At 49.3% G+C, this 7,229-nt stretch overlaps 1 non-coding gene across 1 annotated transcript; it reads left to right on the top strand.

Annotated features, from left to right (window-relative positions):
• Positions 1 to 520: 520 nt before the first annotated feature.
• Positions 521 to 594, top strand: TRNAI-AAU (transfer RNA isoleucine (anticodon AAU)). The gene has a single exon. It is a non-coding gene; the product is annotated as a tRNA-Ile (tRNA).
• The last annotated feature ends 6,635 nt before the right edge of the window (positions 595 to 7,229 follow it).

Below are 7,229 nucleotides of genomic sequence, written 5' to 3'. Positions count from 1 at the left end.
TTCCGGAACTTGGTCCGGTCCGGCTTTCACCGAATCCCGGTCAGGAAGGGGTGAGTGTGTTACCCGCTGGAACGCAACTGCCAGAGACTGCATGGTGAAGAAGTGGTTACTATTACTCTGCAGGTTGTACTGCTGGAGGCAAACGTCCGCTATTTGGTGTATGACTGTTCACGTTCGGAAGCTCCCACACGCCGGTTTCCCCCTGAGCCGAGCTGTCGGCCAGAAGGCACAGGACGCCACTGAGGAGGATAGTATTACAGTAGCGTCTAGAATAGATTCTCTTGCACGAAGGCAACATAAACACAACCATACTATTACCCAGACACATTCTGCACCTTCCGCTGCCAGCCACCACTATCTCCAGCAGCCAGCTGTATACTAACTACACCGTCCACGCACAGTCTACTCTATAAAGTCACAGGGTGGGAGGGTCTGGAGGGCGGCAATGGAGCTGACTGTGGGCGTAACACGTTGGATTCCGTATAATAGAAGGGATATAGGAAGGCATACCCTACACGGTGGCCGGTTAGCTCAGTTGGTTAGAGCGTGGTGCTAATAACGCCAAGGTCGCGGGTTCGATCCCCGTACGGGCCATAGATTTTTTTTTTTTTTGCTTGTTTTTTTTTCAGTTAATTGAAAATATATTTTCTAAGGATATGTTTTGTATTGAAACGAATTTGGAAAACTATTTCTATGTTGTTCCTAGACATTAGTTGTTAAACAATCATCACAATTAATAAAATAGTTGTTCAGTGCAATGATTAGATAATGTGTTATATAATACATTCCAGGTTAGTAACGTTGAGTTTGCTGTGCATCTGGATATCAGTTTCTGCTAAGGTAAACGTAATCATGCAGGCTAGTCAATAACGGTGTATTTAAGCACACAAGAAAAAGAGAAGACTCTTTTTACTGGGGCACATTTTTTTAATTAAAATACTATTTTATTGATATACATTAAAATATTTATTTGGGAGACATGATTGACTTCTTACAGGGCTACCCGTACTACAATAATAATCACGTGAGAGAGTGAAATAAAATAATATATATACAGTATTGAGAGGGTATCAGCGAAAGGCGGACCGGACCAAATTCCGAAATGCCGGACGAGACCTGCTCCCTGCAGCGACCCCTGCAGAGGAGCTTTTTTAAGCGTGTGTCTGTCCGGGGGCGTGTCTCTAACAGGCTGTCAGCGGGGAGACGGGGAGCGAGAGCTTAGAGAGGGCTCCCCTCACGAAGCTGCGGTTCCTGCTCCTGGGAGACTGTCAGACCTGCACACTCAGCGGACGGGCGGACGGGTCCGTGAGCTGCTGTGTGCGGGGAGACATCACAGCCTCCTACCCCGCTGCTGCTGCCGCCCCAGGACAGAGGGAGGGAGGGGGAGATGCTGGTGCTGTGCTACATACATATAATATACTGTATAGCCACTTGTTGTGTTGCATACAGTGGGGGGGGGGGGGTAATGGGCATAGGGTTCGTCTATTGGGAAGATTCCCGGTGGGCCGGCGCACCAGTGGGGCCTGTTTTGTTTGAGGACATGTGGTCCTATTTATAGACATAATGAATAAGATGCCAAACAATTTGCATATATGAAAATTACTTTGCCACTTAGCCTGTGATTGCAGATGATCTAGTGTATGCTCTGTCTGCCTGCTTGGCTGACATATAAGATTGAGTGCGTAGTGATTGGGATACGGTTGGTGTAATAAGCAAGAAAATATATCTTTCTAAAGAATTATATAGTTTCCTAAATTCTGAAGGTGTATCATATAATGTGCTCATAACATTTAATTTTATTTCCTTTTAACTTCCCCCTTGATGCTGGACATGCCCACTATCTGGAAAGTCTTGGGGGGAGGGTGCTGCTGCCATGGCCCATGGCTAGACCTTACACCTCTGGTGCTGCCCAAGTGGGGCCACTAGTACAAATTTTTCCAGGGCCGCTTTTTGTTGCCAATCCGCCCCTGCACATATACAATATATATAATAAATAATGAATTGCCAATTGAAGGTGGGGGAGGGGGCCACACAGGCACATATATATTTTTTACTGCAGCTATGACTGATGACTGGGCCTTACTCAGGGGTGTAGTAGGGTATGCCGGCGGCCTGGCTCCCGGCGGCCAGCATACCGGCGCCGGAAGCCCGATCGCCGATATACCGGCAGCTGGGCGAGCGCAAATGAGCCCATTGCAGGCTCGCTGCACTCGCCACGCTGCGGGCACAGTGGCGCGCTATCTATTCTCCCTCCAGGGGGGTCGTGGACCTCCAAGAGAGAGAAAAAGTGTCAGTATGCCGGCTGTCGGGATTACGGTGCCGGTATAATGTGCGCCGGGATCCCGACAGTCGGCAAACTGAAGACCACCCTTACTCAGAGATGGATACAGCCGCTGCATTCAAGAAATATATTATGAGTGCGCTGTCAGCGGCAGCCTGTATAGGGGGGCTCAGACCCCTAAAAAGGGTGTAAACAAAATAATAGAAATATACTGGCGCCGGCTGTGAGTCGTGCGGAGATCAGAGCCGTCTTAACAGCAGTGTAGGCCCCTGGGCACAGAAATGCACTGTGGCCCCTACCCACCCATCAGCGGTAGGGGTGGGGGGTGCTATCAGTGGCAGCTTTGATGTTCCGCGGGGGGTATGGGGGTTCTATCTTTCACTCAGCATGTAGGACCTGGAGAAATTATTTCTGCTAATTACTCCTTTACTGCACAAATGGGGCAGGAAGGAGAACACTAAACTGTAGAAGGGGACATTGTGCTGAATGAAGGGGCCCTGGTACATGACTTCCAGGGTGGTAGGGGGTGTTTAATACACAAGGGAGCGGTGAATAGTGGAGTGGGCTGAATATTCATCTTTTTATGGGGTCAGTGCAGCGTGCTTTACTGCAGATATCTCCAGTTCCTAGAAATAGATTTCTTAGCTTTAATGGGATAAAAAAAAACTAGAGAGTCCCACCTTTCAGAAGGTCCTGGGGACTTGGGGATCAGACTTCAGTAGCCAGAGCAATCCACCAACAAACAAATAGAACTGCATATTAGGCGTGTGGAGCTGGAGCAGGGACTAGCTGCTTGAAGGCTGATATCTCTGGTTCTGGGCATAGTAAAGACAAGCTGCCAGTGTCAACTGAAAGGAGAGAGTCCCAGCTTTTGAAGTATACCCTCAAAAAACTCTAAGTCAGACAGAACCCGAGATATCTGGCTGGTAAAAACAATTAACAGGCTTGGATGGGGACCACTGCTTTGAAGTCAGATATCTCCGGTTCCCCAGGTCCGATTTTAAAAAATCTGGTACCCCTGGAAAGAGGGGACCCTCAGCTATCAGCCTAGGGCCCTTTTACTCCTGGGGCCCTTGGGCAAGAGCCCATTGAGCCCATACGAAAAGACGGCCCTGGCGGAGATCCAAATAGCAACAGGCAAAAGAAGATCCGGGTCACAATGTTCCAGTACTTGTAAGAATTATGGTTTTCTTTTTTGGATGTATATTAAATTTATGTATTAAATATTTAAATTTAATTGTTTCATTGTCCCCTCATTGGAATCACAGCCGGCACCAGTATATTTCTATTATTTCTCTGACGTCCTAAGTGGATGCTGGGGACTCCGTCAGGACCATGGGGAATAGCGGCTCCACAGGAGACAGGGCACAAAAGTAAAAGCTTTAGGATCAGGTGGTGTGCACTGGCTCCTCCCCCTATGACCCTCCTCCAAGCCTCAGGTTTTTGTGCCCGGCCGAGAAGGGTGCAATCTAGGTGGCTTTCAGTGCTGGCAACAGGCTCACTGCAACGAGGGACTTAGGGGAGAAGAAGTGAACTCACCTGCGTGCAGGATGGATTGGCTTCTTAGGCTACTGGACACTAGCTCCAGAGGGACGATCACAGGTACAGCCTGGATGGGTCACCGGAGCCGCGCCGCCGACCCCCTTGCAGATGCTGAAGAGAGAAGAGGTCCAGAAATCGGCGGCTGAAGACTTCTCAGTCTTCATGAGGTAGCGCACAGCACTGCAGCTGTGCGCCATTGCTCTCAGCACACTTCACACCAACGGTCACTGAGGGTGCAGGGCGCTTGGGGGGGCGCCCTGGGCAGCAATGAAAGTACCTATGCTGGCTAAAAATACATCACATATAGCCCCTGGGGCTATATGGATGTATTTAACCCCTGCCAGGTTGTCAGAAAAACGGGAGAAGAAGCCCACCGAAAAGGGGGCGGGGCCTATTCTCCTCAGCACACAGCGCCATTTTCCTACACAGCTCCGCTGCTAGGAAGGCTCCCAGGCTCTCCCCTGCACTGCACTACAGAAACAGGGTTAAAACAGAGAGGGGGGGCACTTATTTGGCGATATTATTATATATTAAGATGCTATAAGGGAAAACACTTATATAAGGTTGTCCCTGTATAATATAGCGTTTTGGTGTGTGCTAGCAAACTCTCCCTCTGTCTCCCCAAAGGGCTAGTGGGGTCCTGTCCTCTATCAGAGCATTCCCTGTGTGTGTGCTGTGTGTCGGTACGTGTGTGTCGACATGTATGAGGACGATGTTGGTGAGGAGGCGGAGCAATTGCCTGTAATGGTGATTTCACTCTCTAGGGAGTCGACACCGGAATGGATGGCTTATTTAGGGAATTACGTGATAATGTCAACACGCTGCAAGGTCGGTTGACGACATGAGACGGCCGGCAAACCAATTAGTACCTGTCCAGGCGTCTCAAACACCGTCAGGGGCTTTAAAACGCCCATTTACCTCAGTCGGTCGACACAGACACAGACACGGACACTGACTCGTGTCGACGGTGAAGAAACAAACGTATTTTCCATTTGGGCCACACGTTACATGTTAAGGGCAATGAAGGAGGTGTTACATATTTCTGATACTACAAGTACCACAAAAGAGGGTATTATGTGGGGTGTGAAAAAACTACCTGTAGTTTTTCCTGAATCAGATAAATTAAATGAAGTGTGTGATGATGCGTGGGTTTCCCCCGATAGAAAATTATTGGCGTTATACCCTTTCCCGCCAGAAGTTAGGGCGCGTTGGGAAACACCCCTTAGGGTGGATAAGGCGCTCACACGCTTATCAAAACAAGTGGCGTTACCGTCTCCAGATACGGCCGCCCTCAAGGAGCCAGCTGATAGGAGGCTGGAAAATATCCTAAAAAGTATATACACACATACTGGTGTTATACTGCGACCAGCGATCGCCTCAGCCTGGATGTGCAGCGCTGGGGTGGCTTGGTCGGATTCCCTGACTGAAAATATTGATACCCTTGACAGGGACAGTATTTTATTGACTATAGAGCATTTAAAGGATGCATTTCTATATATGCGAGATGCACAGAGGGATATTTGCACTCTGGCATCAAGAGTAAGTGCGATGTCCATATCTGCCAGAAGATGTTTATGGACACGACAGTGGTCAGGTGATGCAGATTCCAAACGGCACATGGAAGTATTGCCGTATAAAGGGGAGGAGTTATTTGGGGTCGGTCCATCGGACCTGGTGGCCACGGCAACAGCTGGAAAATCCACCTTTTTTACCCCAAGTCACATCTCAGCAGAAAAAGACACCGTCTTTTCAGCCTCAGTCCTTTCGTCCCCATAAGGGCAAGCAGGCAAAAGGCCAGTCATATCTGCCCAGGGATAGAGGAAAGGGAAGAAGACTGCAGCAGGCAGCCCATTCCCAGGAACAGAAGCCCTCCACCGCTTTTGCCAAGTCCTCAGCATGACGCTGGGGCCGTACAAGCGGACTCAGGTGCGGTGGGGGGGTCGTCTCAAGAGTTTCAGCGCGCAGTGGGCTCACTCGCAAGTGGACCCCTGGATCCTACAAGTAGTATCCCAGGGGTACAGATTGGAAATTCGAGACGTCTCCCCCTCGCAGGTTCCTGAAGTCTGCTTTACCAACGTCTCCCTCCGACAGGGAGGCAGTATTGGAAACAATTCACAAGCTGTATTCCCAGCAGGTGATAATCAAAGTACCCCTCCTACAACAAGGAAAGGGGTATTATTCCACACTATATTGTGGTACTGAAGCCAGACGGCTCGGTGAGACCTATTCTAAATCTGAAATATTTGAACACTTACATACAAAGGTTCAAATCAAGATGGAGTCACTCAGAGCAGTGATAGCGAACCAGGAAGAAGGGGACTATATGGTGTCCCTGGACATCAAGGATGCTTACCTCCATGTCCCAATTTGCCCTTCTCACCAAGAGTACCTCAGGTTCGTGGTACAAAACTGTCACTATCAGTTTCAGACGCTGCCGTTTGGATTGTCCACGGCACCCCGGGTCTTTACCAAGGTAATGGCCGAAATGATGATTCTTCTTCAAAGAAAAGGCGTCTTAATTATCCCTTACTTGGACGATCTCCTGATAAGGGCAAGGTCCAGAGAACAGTTGGAGGCCGGAGTAGCACTATCTCAAGTAGTTCTACGACAGCACGGGTGGATTCTAAATATTCCAAAATCGCAGCTGTCTCCGACGACACGTCTGCTGTTCCTAGGGATGATTCTGGACACAGTCCAGAAAAAGGTGTTTCTCCCGGAGGAGAAAGCCAGGGAGTTATCCGAGCTAGTCAGGAACCTCCTAAAACCAGGAAAAGTGTCAGTGCATCATTGCACAAGGGTCCTGGGAAAAATGGTGGCTTCTTACGAAGCGATTCCATTTGGCAGATTTCACGCAAGAACTTTTCAGTGGGATCTGCTGGAAAAATGGTCCGGATCGCATCTTCAGATGCATCAGCGGATAACCCTGTCTCCAAGGACAAGGGTGTCTCTTCTGTGGTGGCTGCAGAGTGCTCATCTACTAAAGGGCCACAGATTCGGCATTCAGGACTGGGTCCTGGTGACCTCGGATGCCAGCCTGAAAGGCTGGGGAGCAGTCACACAAGGAAAAAATTTCCAGGGAGTGTGATCAAGTCTGGAGACTTCTCTCCACATAAATATACTGGAGCTAAGAGCAATTTACAATGCTCTAAGCTTAGCAAGACCTCTGCTTCAAGGTCAGCCGGTATTGATCCAGTGGGACAACATCACGGCAGTCGCCCACGTAAACAGACAGGGCGGCACAAGAAGCAGGAGGGCAATGGCAGAAACTGCAAGGATTCTTCGCTGGGCGGAAAATCATGTGATAGCACTGTCAGCAGTGTTCATTCCGGGAGTGGACAACTGGGAAGCAGACTTCTTCAGCACGACCTCCACCCGGGAGAGTGGGGACTTCATCGGGAAGTCTTCC

The sequence above is a fragment of the Pseudophryne corroboree genome, chromosome 11 (genome assembly GCF_028390025.1).
Source record: "Pseudophryne corroboree isolate aPseCor3 chromosome 11, aPseCor3.hap2, whole genome shotgun sequence".
Lineage (NCBI taxonomy): Eukaryota > Metazoa > Chordata > Amphibia > Anura > Myobatrachidae > Pseudophryne > Pseudophryne corroboree.
The sequence above is the reverse complement of the archived record's forward strand: the minus strand, read 5'-3'. Positions and strand labels throughout refer to the sequence as shown.